We start from the raw sequence: 23,281 nt of genomic DNA on the forward strand, positions 1-23,281 counted from the left end.
TACAGCTACAACTGACCATATTTTTTAAAAAGCAGTAAAAGGGGGGAAATACAACAATTAACATTTTTTTTTTAAATCTAACAGCAGGCAGGATAAAATATGTCACATATTGGCCCAGTTTGCAAGCAATGCTGCAAATATCACAGCTGCTTTCCTCCCCACCCCCCTGCTGCGATGCCAGTGAGAGCTAAGACATGGCTTGACTTAGCATTACATCTGAGCTCAGACTCACAGTTTGTATCACACAGACAAATCATGAGTGGTAAGCCAAGAGCAAACTTTGGCTACAGCTCAACTGGAGCAGGGCAAATCACAAGCAAGGTTCAGATATAATGCTAAGTCAAGCCGTGCCTTAGCTCTGGGTAACATAACAGCAGCAGGACCAGGGTAGGAGCCATTTTGGCTGCAAGTGCCTACAAACTCACTAATTCACACCTAGTCATGATCTGGCTGAAGTGATGTGTCTAAACCAGGCCATTAAAATACTGGCAGAAATAAAACTAGGTGTTACACTAGAATAAAGAGCAGCTTCTTCAAAGTGTCTTTCAAGACACTAAGAAGAAGCCTGACCAATTTCTAATGGTAGGGCATTCCAGAGATGCAGCACCAGCAGAGAAAAGGCCCTTTGTCTAATGCTCACTTGCTGGTTCTTCCAAGCAAGGGCTGTGCCATTTATCTTAATTGTTAGCCAGTCCTATACCAGAGCAACTGGTCCATAATCTGGTCCTAAGTCATTTAGTGATTAGGGCTGGGCAATATCTGGTTTTCAATATCATGATATATCACCAGCTGAATATCACTATATCTCGATATATCATGATATATATCTGCAGCGGCAGAGAGCGCTGCTGGGCCTCCCCGCAATGGCAGAGGGTCTCGCCATATCACCCTACAGCAGCAGAGGGTATGCCTCCCTACAAATCAGGGGGTCCCGCTGCACCTCCCCACGGTGGTGGAATGTGCACCACACTTCTCAACGATGGCAGAGGGTCCAGAAGCCAAGTCCACCTTGTCTAGGAAAGACATAAATGAACTTCAAATGATGTTCCCAGCCATGTAAAAACCATGTTCATAAGATCACTTCTATGAACTTCCAGGGCCTAGTGAAAATTGATGAGCTATCCAATAATCTCAGAAAGCTTACAGAAAATCAGGTACTGCTAGGCATGCTACATGTGCCTTGCAGACCTCCACTGTAGGATATCCAAACAGCTCCTAGAAGCTCCATAAAAAATCCTCCCTGTAAATCCCATCAAATATACAACTTCTATGCCAGCTTCAATCTTTAATTTGATAGACTCCAGAGCAAAATGACAGCACACGGCAGAGACAGCAATTCAGTCACTGAAAGTGGTTTTTTTATTATTACTTTCTTGCTTTAAATTCCCTTTGGAGAGGACACAGGATTAATCCAAAATTTTCAGTGATTTACTACTACTGAAGATGCTAGTGTTTCACAGACACTACTGGCTGAAAAGAACCTATCTTGCCAACACCCAGACACTGTGTTGCATGCACAATACAAAGTCTCCCTTAAGGACTACTAGACTGTTCAGCTCTCATAAATGTAGACTATAGTGGATCTACACTGAGCATAATTATATTTCTGGTTCCTTCCCATCAAATACAGTACCTCATTTTTTACCCAAAAGCACTGCAAAATGGTATCAAGTTTCCATACAGTGGGGCATCATGTTTTGAGTTATCTCATTTGTTGTTCCCTGCATGAATCTGCCCTGGTGGATAGGTTGCACTTAAGGTACAGTGGAGCAGTGAGCCCAAAGCTTGTGATCCTCCCACACTGTACAAAGAATCAATACTTTCTGGGACCTGCCCTACAGGTAAGTAGCCCCAGATTTCCATGAATAAATGCAGTTAACATCAGAAGGAATATGCACACTATGGGAGGGCATGTGAACCAGAGGCTCACGCTTGATGTGTATGACTTTCACACTAGGGCTGGGTGTGTGAACAAACCCTTAGATATTAAATAGCAGTGTCTCCTCCCTTCCCTTCATCCCTGATCATTGGCCATGCTGCCTAGGGCTGACAGCATTTAGAATCCAACCATACCTGGTGGGCAGAAGGTTGGGGAATCGTGTGATAGTTGTTAGTACTGCAGAAGTCAACCAAGCATTTTGTGCTCCCTAGCCAAACTCAGTCTATTGTAGACAAGGGTGTCTGTGTGTATCTACTGCTACAGTAAGTCTTGTGCCAGTGTGTTCAGAGGTAGATGGGTAAAATCCAGTTGAAACCAATTGGTGAACTGGAAAAAATTCACATTTGGCAACCAAAGTGCCCCTTTGGTTTCAGATGGCATATGGGTAAGGTAAAGGTAGTAAAGGGACCCCTGACCATTAGATCCAGTCGTGACCGACTCTGGGGTTGCAGCGCTCATCTCACTTTATTGGCCAAGTGAGCCGGCGTACAGCTTCCGGGTCATGTGGCCAGCATGACTATGCTGCTTCTAGCGAACCAGAGCAGTGCACAGAAACGCTGTTTACCTTCCCGCCGGAGCGGTACCTATTTATCTACTTGCACTTTGACGTGCTTTCGAACTGCTAGGTTGGCAGGAGCAGGGACCGAGCTCACCCCGTCGCGGGGATTCAAACCGCCGACCTTCTGATCGGCAAGTCCTAGGCCCTGTGGTTTAACCCACAGTGCCACCCGCATCCCTATGGCATATGAGTAGATGAGTCTAAAATAGACCCAGGACACAAATTTTCACAGCCCTCTAGCAGCTATGGTGGCTGATGTACCAGAAGTAATGTATACTTGATTCTGAGAAACCAAACCTCCTGATGTATATTTTGCTCTAGGAGGCTTAGCCTGGTCGAGTATACACTTCCAGAATATACAACTTCTCATCCTAGCAGCACAGTGTTGTCTACTCTGACTGACAGCAGTTCTCCAAGGTCTAAGGCAGGCATAGGCAAATTCAGCCCTCCAGATGTCTTGGGACTACAACTCCCATCATCCCTGACCACTGTTCCTGTTAGCTAGGGTTGATGGGAGTTATAGTCCCAAAACATCTGGAGGGCCAAGTTTGCCTATGCCTGGTCTAAGGAATGTGATATCAGGAATAAAATGCAGGACCAAATCAGAGCTACAACCCCTCCCATTCTAACCAAGTGCGGCAGAGCTAGGGTCTAAAATTTGGATTATCTAAGACAGAACAAGTGCAATATCTGGCAGGTTTGAGGAGGAGCAGAAAATAGGATCTGTAATTTACCAGCTTTTCAAATCCTAATACTGGATTACCATACAGAACAATCTTACACTGGCTGGTTCTTGGCATGAGATGAGGAGCAGATGACACAAGCTGTTCACTGTATAGACATCACACTAAAAACAGATGGGGTAGACACTCTTATCCTAACATTTCCAAGAGGTCAGCAGTGGTTTATCAGAATTTTGTCTGCCATTCTCAGAAGGCTAGGCCAGAGTTGATGTCAAGTTCTTTCACTATTCCTAGAGCACAACTGCTAGAGTGGGATCGCTGTGAGACATAGAGATAGAGATATATTATTGTGGATGGTAAACTAGGCCCAAAATGGAAGATGTAACGCTCCCACACTGTACCTTAACCAACACTTAAAACAAGCCAAATGAAAACAAAAATTAAAATCAGTGTGACAATAGAACCTGAAAGCAAAAAACGATGTGAACATTCACTGCCCAGCGTAAGATACTTCCTGCGGCAGTCTGCCTGCAGCTTGTTAGCTAAACTGCTATAAACGCAAATGCAATCAAATCAAAACCAGGGGGAAGATAATTCCTTTTAATTGCTAACAGCTTGGTTCTGACGGACGGAAGCGGCGAAAAACTGGAGGCACTGAGAAACCTTTATTCCCTCTTGGGTCTTGCAAAGTTACAGTGGAACATCCTCTGTTTACCATTCTCCTCCTGGCTCCCCAGTGGTCATACTAAAACCAGCTTGTGATTTGTGCAGAAGAAGATAACCAGGAGAGGCGAGAGAAGGCCCAGGCCTGGAATTATTGATGAGATGGGAATAGAAATATAATAAATTGTACATTCACCAGAAATATGCTCCTGCAATTCAAAGGCCCTTAGAACTTGAAGTGATGACATAACTCAATTGCTGTTGAACTAGCATTTTTTTAAAAAAAAAGTCTCTCTTCTCCAAGAAAGTCACAGGTTGAGTTTCTCTGGGGGTGATGAGGGCAATAAAAGGATGGCATGCCTGAAAGCACTCTCATCTTCAGCCCAAAATAAAATGGAAATATCAGGCCTTGCAGCACAAATTAAAGATCCTGCAATAGAATGCCCAGAGAAATTGTAAGGAAACAAAAACCTTGCCCAAAAGAGGGTTGTTACATTGCCCACCCCTCAGCAGTAAATAATTGGCTTAAAAGTTGAGCCATGTAACCTCCTGTGTTAAGAGTGGATTGGTGGCCATTTTGCTTCTCAGCCAATGAAGATTTGTGGATCAAGCTTGATGGTTTCCCACAGGTGGTCACTGTGAGAACTGCATGCTGGACTACATGAGCTATTGACCTGATCCTGCAGGCTCTTCTTATGTTCTTATTTAGGCGGATGCACAAGGTGACACCTTACATTTCCAGAAGGGCTCATGGCAATTGCTACATACCCCACAAGTGCCGGGACATCCTATATTTCCACATGAGAGCACAGCCCCCCACCCAAAATAACATCTTTGGGGTACCATAATCTCACACGAGTCATGTGACTCATGCAGGAGCATGGCCAGGAAGATGTGCAGCCCGGTTTGGGGACTCAACATAATGGAGGGTATGTTGCTAGCATTTGGATCTCTTCTGCAAGATGAGTCTGGGAGAAGGGGATGACCTCTAATCTATTAAAGTGACTGGGGTAACCAAAGGCAATGAAAGTTATGGTTCATGTATATTCAGTGGAAGAAATGAACTCATCCCCCTACTCTTTCCTAGTATCCCAGGATCATAAGTGGGTGGAGATGACTGGTGCTACAAATTATCTGAGGAATTCTCTGCTAGCAGGTGATACAAAGTGCCAGTTTTCTGTCAAAAATCTGTGCCTTTCTCTATGTAGCCTAAGGTGATTGCAATGACTCACTGCTACAATCTCTGATAGCAATGGATAAAACAGATGAATTCTCTTCTCCTCTGACTAGCCCCTGTCAAACTCTAGAATCAATGAATCGTTAAACTGTGCTCTTTTGCACAATCTTAGTTAATTTGCACCTGAAGGCCCCTAAAGAGCTGAAGCTCCCGGGCAGAGATGCCGTTATCTTGGAAGAGATTCATTTAAAGTCGCAAAATTCACAAGTAGGCAGCAGGTTATGATGCGAAGGAAGATAAGAATGTTCAGCAGAAAGGTCACAGTGCACCTGTATCGAACAACAAAATCAAGATATTTCCGAGGGCATGGACAAATGGTCCACTGGCTCTCCAAAAATCAGTCTATTATTCATCATTTAAAATGATTCAGCTAGACTTTAAATGAAGAACTTGACCATTTGGTATCTTTGAAAATAATTTTCAAAAGTATGGGTATTCACATAATGGGGGGGAGGACTCTTATGATTTTGTCTAGATCCAAAGGAATTCAGCAAATATATTAAAAGGGAAAGTTAACTATCTGTTGGAGCTGAACATGAGGCATGGAAGTAATTTGTTGACGCTGCTGGAATGCAATATTTATCAACAATATAGATTTTGTTAACTTCCACATGATAGAAATCACTTGTATGCACTTTTAATATCTTTATTTAAAAAAATAGAAGCTGCCTTATGCTGGTGAAGCACCACTGGCATACCTCTCTCAGGACTGTCTGGAAACTTTCAGGCAGGGGGCTTCCCCAGCCCTACCTGCAGATGCCAGGTATTGAAAGCCAGGACCACCTGCAGGTAAAGTGGCTCTGCCACTGATTCCCAGCCTTTACCCACACTAAATAGTTGAAGGCATGGAAAATACAAATGTATTGCTGATACATTCATTTAGGTCAAAAATAGATAAATGCACATTAAAAGATGGAGGAATATATCCAGCACTAGACTGGGCTACAGTTGCAAGTGCAAAGCTGACTTAAGCAGAAAGGACAGTTTAAAGTTCAAGAAACTAGATATTTAGTTGAAAAGGTAACTGTTGTTATTTCCTGTTTCTGGTGATACTTTGGTTTCATTCTGCTGTTTTGATTTTATAAGATGCTTGATTTGTTATGGTTGATTTTATTTACATCCTATGCCCTTTTAAAATGTGGATTTTTGGGGGGAGGGGTTATTGGGTTGTTTTTATTTTGATTATGTATTTTGTGGTTTCATATTTTGATGTTATTCTGAGACCTGCAGGTATAGAGTGGTATATAAAGTCAGTCAGTTAGTTAGTCAGTCAGTCAATCAATCAATCAATGCTTTGTTTGTACATTTTATGGATTTAACCTTTACTGTGCAGAACCTTTTGCAATTTGATGGTATGTAAATATTTGAAACAGATAATATATCAATAGTATATCATCAAAAGAGGAGGAATTATGAAGAAAACTGTGAATCTTCTGGAAAAATTAATATCAAGCTTGGCAAGAGTCAGTTTACAAGCCACGCTAAAAAATAATGAATAGCGGACAGCGAATGAAAATTTGAAAAAGAACTTTGAAAAGCCAGTGCAATTAACCCAAACAACTTCTGTTCTAAAATATTTTGATAATAAAAGAAAATCTAAATTGTCCACTGACGCAACAAAGGAGGGAACTGGAACAAGAATACAATGATTCTTGGAAACGAGTGGCACATGATTTTGATCCCTTACAGAAAAAGAGTGCCAGTATGCACAGATGGAAAAGGAAGTTTTGGCCTTAGTATAGGGATGTAAAAAGTTTCATCACAAGCTTTTGGTACCAAACACTAAAAAAGCACTGGCAGGTGTCCATTTCAGGATCCAGGAACTCCATTTCCAGCTTCATCTGAGAGGAGTTAACTGCTGACCACAAAACACCAAAGAATCTGGTGGCAACAGACATGTGAGCATTCCTTACAGGTGTATAAAAAAGGCCATGGGTCATGTACTTTTCAGTGTGCCCATCTCCAAGCCAAGGATATATGTCATGTCTCTCATGCTCCCTGTCTCTTAGAACACTGCTATGGCATCATTCTAGATGCTGGAGAGGCAACACTGGTTCCAGTAATAATCCAAGCAGCATAAGAAATTTAGGGAGAAATTGAGCTCACTTTGCAATGGAAGCAAGCCTTACAAACCAGATGGTTCCGTATTTCAATGGCATCGCTACTTTTAAAACCAACGAGGGGGCAAGGGAGAAACCACTCACTCTCACGCCTAGAAAGTGTGGGTCAAGTGGAAAACCGCTTGGAGCCAGGCTTTCTAGGCACGGCAGAAGCAGGCGTGTGGATAAGCCCTCAGTTACAGTGTGCATAGACTCTAGGTAGTATTGGCTAATGTATGTACAATCAATAATACCATATTCCACAATGTATAAATCTTGGCTTGCACTGTTCTGATGTGCAAGGCCTTGAAATGACAGCACATCCCTGGATCCCTGAAAAGCAGGCATTTTATTACAGCACACTTCTTTTCTGTTTTTGGAGCACAATAATCTGAATCATAGATGGCGGGTATATTCATGTTCCCATCCAACTTGATGGTATGATCCAACATGGTATAGTGGTCAGAATGTTTGAGTAGGACCTGGGAGAGCAGGCTTCAAATCCCTACTCAGCAATGAAGCTCACTGGGAGACCTTGGGCTAGTCACTGCCTCTCACTACCTCACAGGATTGTTATGGGGATTAAATGATGAGGGGGAGAAGCACGTACACCACCTTGAGCTCCTTGGATAAAAAGGTGGGATATAAATGAACTAAATAAGTAATAGATGCCATAGCAAGGTTTCCCGGGCACACAGCATTTAGGAGAGTGCAGTGAACACGCTAAACAGAACAGATCTACTTAAAGAAAGTTACTAGTTGCTTCTTTTGCAGGGAGATTGCATTTGCCGGATTCGGTGACTAGAACTGGACAAAACAAAGTACTCAGTCATACAGTGAAAGACATCCATTGTCAGCAACCATCCAACTTTCCCAGGAAGGGAGAGTCCTGTCTTTTGAGCATGATCAAGAAGCAGCAATTCTGGCAAACCATCATGTCAGGTGTCATGTTCTGGAACTTCTTATGTCCTCGCTCTCTCAGAGGTGCCGAATCTGCATCTAAAATGTAGCCCTTCAGACGGCACATGACAGCTCACACAATCTGCTGTTTCTGGGATGCATTCAAACAGGCGAGTCCCCAACCACAGTTAAGGGCATGTATCTGGCTATTTCTGCTCTGTGATAGTTGTACATCTTTTACAAAATTCACTGCCTTCCCACATTAATCTGCAATAACAACAACAACAACATCCTTCAATGTACATATTTAAATATGTATTTTAATGTGTGTATTCTCTCAAAATATACTTGTATAAATCAGTACTCTACCAGTTAAATTGCCATTTTTGCTTTTGTAGAAATGCAAAAACTTGTGAATAGCTGAATTCCATACTTTACTGAGAGGTGTGGACCAGGCAATTCCTTATAGGTAAATGTAAAGGTACCCCTGACCATTAGGTCTAGTCGCTGACGACTCTGGGGTTGCGACGCTCATCTTGCTCTATAGGCCGAGGGAGCTGGCGTTTATCTGCAGACAGGTCATGTGGCCAGCATGACTAAGCCACTTCTGGCGAACCAGAGCAGCGAACGGAAACACCATTTACCTTCCTGCCGGAGCAGTACCTATTTATCTACTTGCACTTTGACTTGCTTTCGAACTGCTAGGTGGACAGGAGCTGGGACCGAACAACAGGGGCTCACCCAGTCGTGGGGATTCGAACCGCCAACCTTCTGATTGCCAAGCCCTAGGCTCAGAGGTTTCGACCACAGTGCCACCTGTGTCCCTTATAGGAATCGTCAAAAATTGAATTCCTCATGCATCCAAAGCGAGCCTCCACTTGCAGCCTAAAGCAGTACAGCTGAGACACAGGCTTACCACTTCAGTGGGAGCTATTTATTTTATCCACTTGAAATATTTGTATACCACCCTCCACCCAATAGATTCCAGGTTCACTAACATAATAAAAAAGACTATATAAAGCCATCATATTGACAATAACATTAGGCACAGCTAAAACTGTCTACCAGGCCAAGACTTCACAAAAATTAAAATGCCTGAGAAAATATCTGAGGAATCTGAAGTATCTGAAGAAGTGTGCATGCACACAAAAGCTCATACCAATAACAAACTTAGTTGGTGTCTAAGGTGCTACTGGTAGGATTTTTATTTTATTTTTTTGAGAAAATAGAAATGCCATAACCTGGTACAGGAAAAACTGCAATGTAGGAACCAGACACAATTCTTTGGGAAAGTTCCTTGCTCACAGAATCTGAGGAAGCTTGCCCAGGATATGAATAGAGATCATAATGTCTCCTTCCCATCCTGCAACTCCATTACCAGTTGTCAACCATGTCCACTGCAGTGCTCAAACTTTCTTCCATGATGCACATTTAAAAAAAAAAAACACCCAGCAGACCAGACATAGCCAAGGTGGTGCCACCCAGATGTGTGGACTACAACTTCCAGTGAGGATAGCTTACTGTCATTGATGGTGGGCACTGTAGTCCACAACATCTGGAGAGAATTACATTGGCTACCATTGCAGAAGACATTAACAGGGAAAGAAATGCAGGGAATAGAATAAGAGGATTACATCTCCAGTTAGGTATAAAGGAAGAACACGAATGCAAAATTCAAGACAAGCAAGATTCATACGCTCTGTGCTTCACCAAACCCTATCATTACTTAATCCCAGAATGTGGTATGCTAACTGAATAAATGTCTCCTGAATAAAATGAAAGGGGAAGGTTGTCCCATTTCTTCAGTATATTTACCCCCATGTTTAAAGTGCTTGTCTTTCAGAACTACTCATTGGGGAAAACGAGGCCTTCTCCAACTCCACCCATGTCAACCAGCTTTAAAGCCTGAACAAGAACTTGAACAGGTTTCATACTAACAGGAAGCCCTTTTATCTAACAGAACATTCCCATTTTTTGCTGATTCTCCCTCCCCACTGCTGCAAACAATCCCTGCTCCTCCCTCTCTAACACACACACCTGAAGTCTGATCCAGGGAGTTGAAGAAAACTGCCAAACACCTTGGGAGGTGGCACAGGGGAAGAGGGGTTGGTCAAATATTGCTTCCCTCCCAATTTGGCTAATGGAAGGCTCTGATGGATGAAAGAGTTTTGCATCAGTGCGAGGGACACAACTGAACACAGCCCAGTGTCTAGAAGCAATAAACTTAGGGTGAGTATGTGTCTTACTTTACAGAGGACAGCCTACTCTCTGGAGGGCTGTCAGTCTTCCACCTCAAGACATTCTCTCTTTCTGAAGGGCCATTCCATACAAGTCTGGTTTAAAGGGACAGAGGAAGATTGAAGTTGCGCATCCACCATTAGCGATCCGGACAGCAGACGGAGCAGAGCACACAGGTCAATTGGTCGGTCTTCCTCACTTTGGTGAGATGTACTTCTATTTAAATTATAGTAACTATTTCCAAATCTGCATCTAAACAAAAATTAGCATATGCAAATCTGTGTCCTCATTTTTGTTGTTGTGTTTCCTCTATTTTTGGCAACACATCTGTGGCCAAGTGCAAATTAAGTGGGGAGGAGGAGGAGTGCAGCCCTATTTTAATTATGTCTAGAGGGGGAGCAGAATGCCTTAAAGCAGGAGTGGGCCACATGCAGACCTCCACCTGATATCAAAAGAGCTCTGCAAGTGAATAGTTCAGACCTCCGGCAAGAATGACCTGCCCCACCCCTGGCTGGGGAGGAAGATGAAGGGAGGGAGGGAGGACATGGATAAGTGATCCCACAAGTGATGGACAAGTGATCCCACCCACCTTGGGCAGGATGTCTGGCCCCAAGCACCAGTGGTATGTGGCCCCAAACAAATTATTCCTGAGTGAATATGGCCCTCGACAGAAAAACAGTTGCCCTCTTAACCAGGGGAGGGCACTGTGCTATCTTCAGTTTCCATCTATGTGGCCTGCTTGTGACAAACCCTGCCCAGAAAAGTAGCATTTCGTATGTATTTAACAAATTTAGCTTAGTTTAATTTACCTTAAGGAACCAGAAAAATTATTTCCACTAATCTACCAGGTCATCATGAACCACATGCAAAACGAGGTCAAGGAGAGATAACAAATCACAAGGTATTTTTGAGCCTTGATACACTCTTGCCTCCCTGGATTTGGATTTCTGAACAGTATGGGAGGCAAAGCATGGAACCTGTGATGTAAACTGATGGCTCAGCATTCTCTGCTTAGGGAACCCTTGGCCGGAAACACACCACTTGCTCTATTCAAACTTCCCACTCGCAGGGATGAAAGTGTGTGCCTAATATTTCAGGAGAGGCTGGGAAACATTTCCCTGGATTGATTGCTAGAACAACCATAGCAGAGAGTTCTCTGCCTCAGTTTCCACAAAACAATGGACACCTTGCCCAGGTCACAGAAGAAGCTTGGGACTAAATCAGATCCATCTCCTTTAGAGCTCTGAGCAGGGAGACCCCACCTTTGTTGCAGAACAGCTCTCCAAGGCTTATCCACACTGTGTGGAGAGCAAAGTGTATGAGTGACATTATCTAATTGCAAGTTAATTTCCATAATTACCCACTGGCACACTTTTTATGTAGGGTTAATATCTTTGCAAATGTCTAGCCACATGACAGACTGCTCTGGAGACAGGGAGCTGGTTGCCATGCTGACATGTGGGTATTTACCCAATTGTTCAAAAAGATTTCATAGTCTGGATTTGTCAATCTCCCCTGCCTGCTTCCTCTACTTCATGAGCCACTTCCCCCGCTGCTAATTGCTCAGGGGTGTATATATTTTAAGTGTTGCTTTGAGCAGTTCCACATGCAGGAAGAACAACATGGACTTTAAACTGAGACAGAGGCAAAGCTGCCACCAGCCTCTCACATATCTCTATTTTTAAAAAGCCAACCAGTTTAGGATCTTCCCAAAGACATTGTCAAAATGAGATGACAGGAACTGATCCCGTAATTTGTTTGAACTATGTACCAGGGTTCAATCAGGGGATCTTCAGTTGAGATTCTTGATCACTGAGCATATTGGTTGACGTCAATCAAACATTGGAGGTTTTCAGTTCCTGCCTGAAAGGCAGCTTACAAACCACCAAACATAGGAGCCAATTCCTAGGGGTGCGGGGGCCTCAGCACTCCAATAAAATATTTGAGGGGTCCAGGACCCCCAAAGTTGATGGGTATTGCCACTGAAATGGTGTGGGTACACAGTGTCATGTGATCGATTATGCAGGGCAAGGCTTACCTCCCCCCCACCCAATATTTTATTCAAGTTGGCACCCCTGCCCCCCCCCAAATATCTTCCTCTGCAACAGGCAAAGGCAGATAAAATTTGAGCACTTTCTAGGAAGCATTCTTAGTTTTCACAGTACAGCAATGGTGCCCAATATGCATGACCTGCATGAACTACGTATGTCCTAAAACAGAAGTGGGTAGAGATGTAAGGATATTTCAGCGTCTTGTTTTTCCAATCTTAAATTCAATTACTCACATTTTGCAGCAACTTGCAGTTTTTTTGGGGGGGGGGTTAAACATTAACATTATTCACTGTTTTAGTGTGAATTTCTCCCCATAAACACATCTCTGTATGCAGTTTTGACCAATGGACCCAATTTTGCAAGCAATTTCTGCTAATATAAAGCCTTTTGTATATTATTTTCACCAATATATTCATCTTTATGCATATTGCCCCCTAATATATGCAGGCTGGGTACCTACAAGAGGCATCTTCTAGAACAGGAATTCTTCCATACTGCTGTTGGCATCTGTCTCGAGAGACAATGGACTGCACCTCTGGGGGGGGGGTTGAAGACAAACTGCTGCATTAGCAGCACTGAAGTGATGTCCCCAGGGTGCAAGTCTGGGCAGTGTATATGGAGGTCCCAAGCTGCCCAGACGACAAGACGCACACACACCCCAGCCTCACCGATGTGGTCCAAAGGAAAGCAGAGCAATACACTTAGCTGTAGGAGTTGCCAGAAGGAGGCATCCTTAGTGACTGCACTCCAGATTTGTGCAGGGTTTACTCCTTAGACTTTACTTTGCCTGAAGATATCTCACAAGACAGCGGAGGTTTAAGATCAGAGCTTTCCTTCTCCTAGATGAGCTACCTTCCCAGGTTGGCGAGCTCCATTTGCCCTTCACTTCCCTCTACAGTATACCAACTACTAAAGGTAAAGGGACCCCTGACCATTACGTCCAGTCACCGACGACTCAGGGTTGCGGCGCTCATCTTGCTTTACTGACCGAGAGAGCTGGCATTTGTCCACAGACAGCTTCCAGGTCATGTGGCCAGCATGACTAAGCCGCTTCTGGCGAACCAGAGCAGTGCACGGAAACGCCGTTTACCTTCCCGCCAGAGTGGTACTTATTTATCTACTTGCATTTTGATGTGCTTTCGAACTGCTAGGTTGGGAGGATACTAACTACTAGGCTGCTCCTAAACAAATTCTGACTAAGAATGAAGGGATAAAGTGCAGGCAAGAAAACCTATGTTGCTTAGAGGCACAGCAAACAATTTCCCCATCTCTGAGCCATGGAATGCAGGCATCTTTTGCCCAATGTGGGGCTCAAACCCACGACCCTGATATTAAGAGTCTAATGCTCTACTGACTGAGCTTTATCCCAAGCACCCACCACAGCTGTGCTTTCAACGGCAACTCTACGTGCAAACCAAATCAAACTCAAATCCTACTCTCTCCCCCACAAAAAAGTAAACCCTATTTGGCCCATAGGATCAAATACTAAGCTTGTGCCCTCCTCCTCTTCCATCTTTACTTTACTTTGCCTTCCTGAAGGTGACCATTCCTTTCCTCTCTTTCTTAAAAAGAAAGTGAGCTTTAAAACTCAATTTCTTCAAAGAGTTAACAGTACAAAATGTAGAGCAGGATTTCGGGGATGCTGAAAGCCCCATAGCCAATGTGTCAGTCAGGTGGAGCCCAGAGTTGAAATGCCACCAGTGGCTCCACGTGGGGAGGGGGGAAGGCAAGCAAAATGGCAAAGCCACATTACTTAATACCAGCTGCATGGCTGTGGCAGCACAGCCAGACCCTTCAGAAACACTCAGGCTGGGAAGCCATCTGGCTGTTCAAAAGTTAATATTTTATAATGGTGATAATCACCCTTCAAGGTTCCTTTCCCCTGGGATTATTAAACTGATTCAGTTCCAAACCTGAGCTCTTTGGATCTGCTGTGGTGGGAAAACGGGGGTGGGGGAAATCGGAGGGAAAGCTCACACAATCCTTGTGTGTCCCGCCACCCACACCCCAAATCACACGCAATATTCTGCCCTACCTCCCCCCTTCCCACAACCTCCTTGCCTAAAAGAAGCTATATATAGTCCAAGAGTGACCTTTAACCAGCCTACCTAGCCTGAGCTCAGCATGAATGCGATTTACAGGCCATTTCTGCTCTCCAGCTTTCTTAACACAAAGAGGAGGAAGGAGAGAATGAAAACTCAAGCACAAAGCAAAAAATAAAAAAGTGTTTTTTAAGGGATAGGAAAATAACCCTGCAGAGCAATCATGACTAGGGCTGCTCAGGTGGCTCATTCTGTTCCTTTGCAGGACACAGAAATGACCCCCAGTGTGTTAATTACACCCATTACTACAAACTCACCAATAACAAGGACTAGCTTGGAAAAGGAGGGGGGCAGAGAGCTTGGCTTTTTGCTGCTGCTATGCTGTCATCAAGGCAGAACCTAAGGTTTCCTGGCAGAGCTTAACCGCTGGAAAAGTGGAAGAGACCTCCTCTTCAAACCTCCCCTCGGCCATGAACTCTCTAAGGGAACCTTAGGCAAACCAATCTCCCTTTTGTCTCAGGCCCCATTTCTCCTATCTGATACTACTATTAGCCTACCTTGCAGAGATGTTGTACATGAGGGTCTTTCAGCTGTGGTGGCTACAAACACAACATACATTTACAGCATGCGGCATCCCTCAAAAGGTCCCAGGAATTGCTGTTTGCACCCATTGCAGAGCTAATTCCCAGCATCCTTGACAAGCTACAGTTCCCAGGATTATCTGGGAGAAGTGATGTGCTTTAAAAATGCTTCAAATTTATGTATGTGCGCGCGCGCACACACACACACACACACACACACACATATATATATATATATATATATATATATATATGAAACACTTGTTTGTAAAAGAACCCGGCAATCTCAGAGCAGTTTACAATAGGAAATAAAGCAACGTTTTGATAGAAAAAGTTCAAAACAGCTATTTAAAACATTCAAAAACAATTAAAAACAGCAATATGCTAAAAACAGGTTGAAACACATGTCAACATTCTACATATATGGGCACACTTGTCTAAAACAATAATATTTTAGCAGGTGCTGAAAGATATACAGTGAAGGTAGCTGCCTGGTATCAAATGTGATTTAAATGTGTGGTGTTCAGGAAGCCCATTAGTATTGGCTAATATAAAGCATGCCAATTAAGCCTTAAGAGGAACTCGGACAGTGACTACAATACATGACAAGAGTCAGAAGCAACATTTATAGGCTCAGGTGGAACCCCATTGCTCGCCTGAATCACCCAGCCCTTGCTGAGCTGGTAGCTACAATGCTGTCTTGCCATCCAAAATAGTGATGGCAAAGAGCAGCAAAAAAGCAGGCCAGTCGTTCCATCTTCTAGCAAGCTACCACAGTGGTGCAGAGTGTAAGTCAGCTGGGTTGTTGTGTCACCAAAGTCACAGTCTTCAGATCCCAGCCCTTCACTTATTACATTTACATTCTGCCTTTCTCCAAGGAGCTTGGGGTTGTATGCATAGTCCTCCCTCCATTCTATCCTCACAACAACCCTGTGAGATTGGTAAGGTTGAGAGATAATGACTGGTCCAAGGTGACCCAGTAAGGTTCGTGATTTGAACCCAGTTTCCCCAGCCCCTAGCCCAATGCCCTGGCAACTGCACCAAAACCATCTCCCATTAGAACTTGAAATGGACTATATGCAAACCAAATATTGCCATCTACAGTGTCTGTCACCTAAACCTTGCCCATCACAGGCATGTGGCCCCCCAACAGATTGTCCCTGGTGGAATGCGCCCCTCAACAGAAAAGAAAAATATTTAAAGGCATAAAGTAACACAATCCTGCAAGAATAGAATTCCTGGATTCTGTTCATCATCCCTAGTCACTACAGACTCCAGTAACTTTCATGTTGAACTGTTCTTAACATGGTACCAAGCTGTTCAGAGCTGCACCTTATCACACTTCCCTGCTTCGAAGAGTTGGTGGCACTGTTTGTAATGCTTGTGTCCAAGTCCCTTTTTTTCTGGGCCATCCAAAAGGAAAACGGGATTCAGACTTATGTTGGCTTCCGTCTGGTGTGGATCAAATTCTGCTCAGCTGCAGGCACTGTGAACACAGCTGCCATGCTGTGGTAGTCCTGTATGAACTGCTCCCCACCGGTCAACATCATAGGATGCAGCCTGGCTCAGCTTGATGTGAGTTACAGTTGTAAGATGTGAAACATCAGCTCCTCTCAAAATCAGCTGTTCCTCTCTCTATGTCGCAGTTTCCCATGGAGATAATGAGCCCTATTTTTGTCAAGTGCTTTTAAACCTACCAAGGGATTTATTGCAGTGAGGCCCATAATATGCTGCAGCATCTCAAATGCAAGAAACCCTTACAACTCCCTCTTCACTTCCTACTCACTAACAGCTTACGACTTCCTACTACTGTGTATAGTAGCTATTTGTTCCCAATGAAATCTCCCTCTCCTTATAGTAAACCCTGCTTGCAGAGTTAGAACACAAGAAGCACTCTAGTGGATCAGAAGTCCTCTACTGGTTGAGCATCTTCTTTACCCACTATGATCTTCCCAATACCTCTCAAAAGATTAATCACAGGCCTTGAAAGCCAAGAGCCTTCTAATCATTTATCTCCAGTGTCTGATATTCAAAGACAGACTAATCTGTGAACATGGATGTTGCTTCCAGCTATCATTGCCAATAGCCATCAATAAACAAATTCATGGAGAATATGCGTAATCACATTTTAAAGTAATCTTAGCCACAGAAGTGGCTCTGCCCACACTCCACACCATGAAACTAACCACAAGTGGCACCAGGGTTACCTGGTCACCAGGTGAAGATTAGGTGCATCTCCCTATGGTACTGAATGACAATCCAGTCAATGGCTTCTCCAACCTCACTACTCTCATACCCATCAATCTCTCCTGCCTTTGGTTGGGCAAAGCATTTGCTTTAACACAGGCTATAAAAGGAATGGGGTGGAAGAAGCAGCTGCTGAATCACATTTTGCCTCTTAGAGTAGGGGTGGAGAATATTTGGCCTTCCAGGTGTTTGTTGGACTCCAGTTCCCTCCAGCCCCAATCAGCATGGCCAACAACAACCTAAGCACATAAATCGAGCCTGCTGGATCAGGCCAATAACCCATTCAGTCATGCATCCTGTTCTTACAGTGGCCAGCTATATACCTGTTGGGAGCCTGCAAGCTTGACATGAACGCTACCGCACTCTGCCCCCCTGCAATTCACACAAGATCATATCACCTAGGCAACTATCTGCAAACAAAGAAGAAATGTCCATAAAAATGGGGGGGAAATAGTTTCTTTCCCAAATAGGTTTTATCTTAAACAATTGCAAACACAGTAAATAAAGAGTTCACTTGTGAAATACCAGTGGTTCAGTGCTCGGAGGTCATTCCAGTAATCAGATGTTTCGTTGCTAAAGAGCTTAGTCATCAAGCTGTCAAAATCAATTGTAACAGAATTCTATCACTTCTTATGTGCTTTTTTTCTAAACCAAAAAGCATCCAACACTGTAACCTTTCTCATAAGGGAGATGCTCCATCTAAGGATGATGGGAGTTGCAGTCTAGCAACTTTTGGAGGGCAAGAGGTTTCCCCACCCCTTTATTAAGGAGGCACACACATGAACTTCTAGTTATAACCTGGCCGCCTTAAGTTGCATTAGAGCAGGCACCCCCAAACTCGGCCCTCCAGCTGTTTTGGGACTACAACTCCCATCATCCCTAGCTAACAGGGCCAGTGGTCAGGGATGGTGGGAATTGTAGTCCCAAAACAGCTGGAAGGCCAAGTTTGGGGGTGCCTGCATTAGAGCACCACAGTGGACAGTGAGACTGATGCAGTGAGGAGGTCCCTTCAGTCTGCTCCAGCCACTCCTAGCAATGGTAATGATGGTAGGAATGGCACCAGTGCAGGAGATGCTGTGTTTAATCCTAGATAATCTGCTGTCCTTAATCCTAGATACTCCAAAGATAAAAGTACTGATTACAATAGGAACCATGAGTTCTCATACAGAGTGCATAAAAACATTGATAATGTAGCAGAATTAACAAGGCAGGTGATTGTTGCCTGGTAGCTGAAATGGTTCAGCTGGGTCAAAGAACTAAGGTTCTGGTGCGAAAGAGAGAGAGAGAAGGACATTGCAGTAGCACTATTGGATCTAAGTGAAATGGGTCACAAATGAATCAGAAACTTGCAGCAGGGCTGCCAACAGGCTGGAGAGGGAGGGTTGTCGTGGTCTGCCCCTGTGCTGTCAGCAGGTGTTTGCTGTGCAGAAATGAACAAGTGAAGCCTTTCATGGCACGAGCCTACAACACTGCTGGTTGTTAATGACTGTACACCCAGCTAGGCAAAAGACAATTATAGGACCACAGAATAGGAGGATGAAAGGAGGCATGTTGACACAGAACTTTGGATAGAATGCCTTGGTGGAAAGAGATGCTTACACACACACCAAAAATAAAATACAATAAAATACAGGCACGCTGGTGAAACTTATTCCTTCAGTGTGATCCTATGCCACTGAGAAAGTTATGCGAGTAACACAACCACATGGGCAAGGGACACACAAGGTTCAGTCTCCTGGCTGGTACAGGTCCTCAAAATCGCTGCCCCCTTCTCCTGAGTCAGACTCCGGCCCCACGTTCCCCTGGTCCACACTTGTCAGCATCTTGCCAGTCCCTGAGGAACTCATGAAATAACATGGAAGACCTCTCCCAGAGTCAATGCCAGCCAGTGGACAATCCTCAGCTAGATGGACAAATAGTCTGACCTGTTGAAATACAGTTTACTATGTTTCTTGGGAGATAATCTAGGCTAGACACTTAGTGCTTTAAATGTATCTTACTTTTAAAAGACATCTGAAGGCAGCCCTGTTTAGGGAAGTTTTTAATGTTTAATGTTGTATTGTGTTTTTAATATTCGGTTGGGAGCCACCCAGAGTGGCTGAGGAATAAATGTATGGTCCTGCAGTGGCCTATCATATCCCTTTAAATAGTTATGGCTTCCATCCAACAATCCTGGGAACTGTGGTTTGCTAGGACCACTGACTGAGACCCCTATTCCCCTTGCTGAACCACCATTTCCAAGTTGCTCTTAACAACCAATCCCTCTTCCCAAAGAACAGATACTGCTACTTACTAATGTCTATTTTAAAGCACAATTGTGATCTAGAGCCTCTAACAGCCATGGTAAAACTATGGTAAGATGTATTATATTCATATTATAACTGAAATAATTACAATTTACATCTGTACACATAAATTAGCATATACAGTGGTACCTCGGGTTACATACGCTTCAGGTTGCAGATTCCGCTAACCCAGATATAGTACCTTGGGTTAAGAACTTTGCTTCAGGATGAGAACAGAAATTGTGCTCCGGCGGCGCGGAAGCAGCAGGAGGCCCCATTAGCTAAAGTGGTGCTTCAGGTTAAGAACAGTTTCAGGTTAAGAACGGACCTCCGGAACGAATTAAGTACTTAACCCGAGGTACCACTGTACAAACTTTATGCAAATCCGTGTCTTCTTTTTATTGACGCTTAAGGGCTGCCCAACATGTGCTCCAAACTCCTTACAGTTCTCCAGAATTTTATATTTTATTTTAAGCATGCAGTTCTGAATATACACATTTTGAAGCAACTCCACTGAAGCCAGGATAATGTATTGCCCAGTAAGTATATTTAAGATCAGGGTGCTAGAAAACAAAACCAAAAAACCTATCTGTATATTTTATTTGGTTAGATCAAAATGATTTATCCACTACCTAGCTACAATTTTCCATTCATTAAATCCTAGTCCTCCGACTGGAAGTTTAACAAATAAATGAGGGTGAAACACACATCTTTGCACTTCATATTAAAGCGAAATCACATTTGCACATAGGATGGGGCATTCCAAAAAAGCTACAACTAATGTAATGTTTAAAAAATGAGATTATGCTAGACCTGAAGTACAATTAATTATACCAATATCAGAGGGAGATACAGTGGCAAAAATGTTTAAGATCAAGGTGCCAAAGCAATAGCAAAAGCCATTTCCAACTTATTTTAGCAGGTGAAAACTGTTGTCAGTTTTAATATACTGATGAAGGGAGGGGAGATATTTTTATCCTGCCAGTATCCCTTTAAAAGTCAGCCAGTCTTTTAAAGAATCCCCTGCACAGGGACACACAGTGCAGTGCCCTGGAAGACAATTGACATTCTGAATGACTGGGCTGTGAATTCAAAATCCCAGACCAGCCAGCCTGGAAACAAGGAACCAAATTCGTATAAAATAAGAGAAAGAAAAGCTGCTGCTGAAAATTTTATTTAGTTTCACGAGTGTGCTAGGTGCTGTACACTTTACAGCATTCTCCTCCAAATGCTTTTATCTATATTAGATGACACAAAAAAAGGCTTGACAAGTTTGTAGAAAGAACAGAGTCCAGCAATGGAGGAGTGAATTATGAAAAATAGGCTGGCAATGAAAAAGGCTTACTAAGCAAGTGGGTCTCAAAGGGTAAAGCTTACAGTGCAACTGCATATTATGGGATGCATGGGCAGCACCAGGTGTCAAATACGCCCTCTTTCCCCCATTACATTAGTTACACTGAGCCATGTTGCCACAATGCTGCACTGTGTTTGTGCATTTTCCCTATATGTGGTCCCTGCCACTGGCAGGACTGGAGTGCTGAAATACCATGATGGGCTGAAGTAAATTTGGCATGTGTTAGCCACAGAAACCTGGATTCCTATGTCATGTGTAATATGCAGTTCTGTTCTTTAAAGGAGGAAAAAGTGAACGGGTAAACAGGGGAAATGGAGGTTGTTCAAGTATAGTAGCAGAAGGGAGCTGGACTGGGAAGGAGACAGAGCTAGCAGGAAAAAAAGAAGGAACAAGGAGTGCAGAGCAGCCACAGAAACACAGAAAGCTGTTTTATACTGTTTCATCTAGTTCAGAACACTGAATGGCAGCAACTCCCAGGGTTTCAAACAAGATTCTCTCCCAACCCTACTGGGAGCTGCCGGGGATTGAACCTGGAGCTTTTTGCATGCAGCACAGCTGCTCTACCACTGAGCTACAGCCCTTCCCCAATGGACCCTAGAAATGGAACTCACGGGGATCTTGTGCCACTATCCTTCTGAGTAGGCATATATAAGATTGTGCTGTCAGAAGCCAAACAATTGCAGTTACCATATTTACTGCTGCATCTGAGATGTAGGTGGCTGAAGCCAGTCATTTAATATCACATAACACCAAATTTAGGCATCCTCTCTCTGAACAGCTCCTCTGTGGTACTTTTTTTTTTTTTTTAACTCCTAACTCCACAGCCTACAGATTGTTTTAGGAGAGCTCAAGGGCAATAGGGATCTCAGGAGAGTGGTAATAAATGACAGAGATGTTTCTCTCTAAGGCACAAGTTCCAATCTGCCTTTCAAAGATTAGCAGTGACTGAAAAATCTGTTGTCATGCGAAGGTACCGTACTTCAGTATCTTATAGGGAGCAACTACTGAGAGTACAAAGAAATGTTAACACTTAAGACACTAATGTGCTTTATTAGCACTATTAATGTGCTTCCACGTCATCAGTCTCAGGTTGGCCATATACAAACTTCCACCAAATATGCTTGCCGTGGTAATGTAAATTAGTTGGTTATGTTCACTGATAACTATCTAGTCTGACCATTACCAATCAATTAAACCTGGGTAGACTGACTTCAGTCTCAGTTGTCTTCTGTTGTTTAAAAAAAAAAAAAACCACACTAGAATCTGTATGATCTACCAGGGCCTTTTCAATTTGCAAAGTGGCAATACAAACTCAGGAAATCTTCACTCTTGCAGTGCAATTAATGTGTGTTAAACCACCATGTGCATTAGCTTTTGCTTAATAACTTAAATAGTGGCTTCCTCAATCACATCAAGGTCCACCCAGTTACAATTTTCTTTCCAAAGATCCCAACAACTTTCAGATTCTAAGAGGCCCACTGGAAACAGCAGTAGTTCACCAGTGGGTTCTAGTCTACCTTCTGCCCACTCTCTAGTAACATCCATCCACCAAGCCTCTTCAAGGTACTCCTTTCAAACAGGTTTGATAATATCAGGAAACAACTATTATGTGACCATGCCATGACCTAAAGAGGTTTTTCTGGAGAGGATGGCCTTCTCTGTTGTTGTGCCTACCTTGTGGAATGCTCTCTCAGTTGAGTGCAGGCAGGCACCAACTGTTTTTATCATGTCAACATTAAGACACATGCATTTAACCAGACTTTGCCTGATGCCTCAGTTATTGTGAAGTTATTTTACTGATTAGTTGGGATGTTTTTATGGTGTGAACTGAATTGGTATTTGCTTTGTAAATAAAAAGTAGTAAAATAAATACTTTTAAATAAATACACATCCACTGAGAATCGTTACGGTGCCCAAAAACCACTGTTAACGTCTAATTTTCTATTGCTAAGATGTCTGAAATATAAAGTAGCTGAAAGAAGTCTTGCATGGAATCTTAGTCATAACAATCTTTCATGCTCAAGGGGGGGGCATTCTTGACTGTATGGACCTCAAATGGGTTAATAATACATTTATGTTATTTTTCTCCCATACTACAATGTTTTTTAAAGGAATTTATGCTTATATAATTAGAATTTTTCTTTAGATTGCAACACTATCTTAAAAAAATTAATTAGTAGTAGTAAACTTCTTTAGCACACAATGTGTGTCCCCTCTCCACCACAGCTTTCCCCAACCTGATGCCCTCCTGATGTTTTGGATTACAACTCTCATAAGCCAAAGCCAGCATAATCAATAGCCCAGGATGATGGGAGTTGTAGTCCAAAATATCTGGCAGAAGCTTGGGGAAAGCTGCCTGACTCCACTAGCTGAACTGAGGTAGGCAGTCATTTTCTCTCTTCA

General features: G+C 43.2%; 1 protein-coding gene across 24 annotated transcripts in view; it reads right to left on the reverse strand.

The window, feature by feature from the left end:
- The window catches only part of NRXN3 (neurexin 3), a 1,185,406-nt gene that overhangs the window by 1,119,905 nt on the left and 42,220 nt on the right, over positions 1 to 23,281 (reverse strand). The gene's annotated exons all lie outside the window — the stretch shown is intronic.

The sequence above is a fragment of the Podarcis melisellensis genome, assembly GCF_964234715.1.
Source record: "Podarcis melisellensis genome assembly, chromosome: 1".
Classification (NCBI taxonomy): domain Eukaryota; kingdom Metazoa; phylum Chordata; class Lepidosauria; order Squamata; family Lacertidae; genus Podarcis; species Podarcis melisellensis.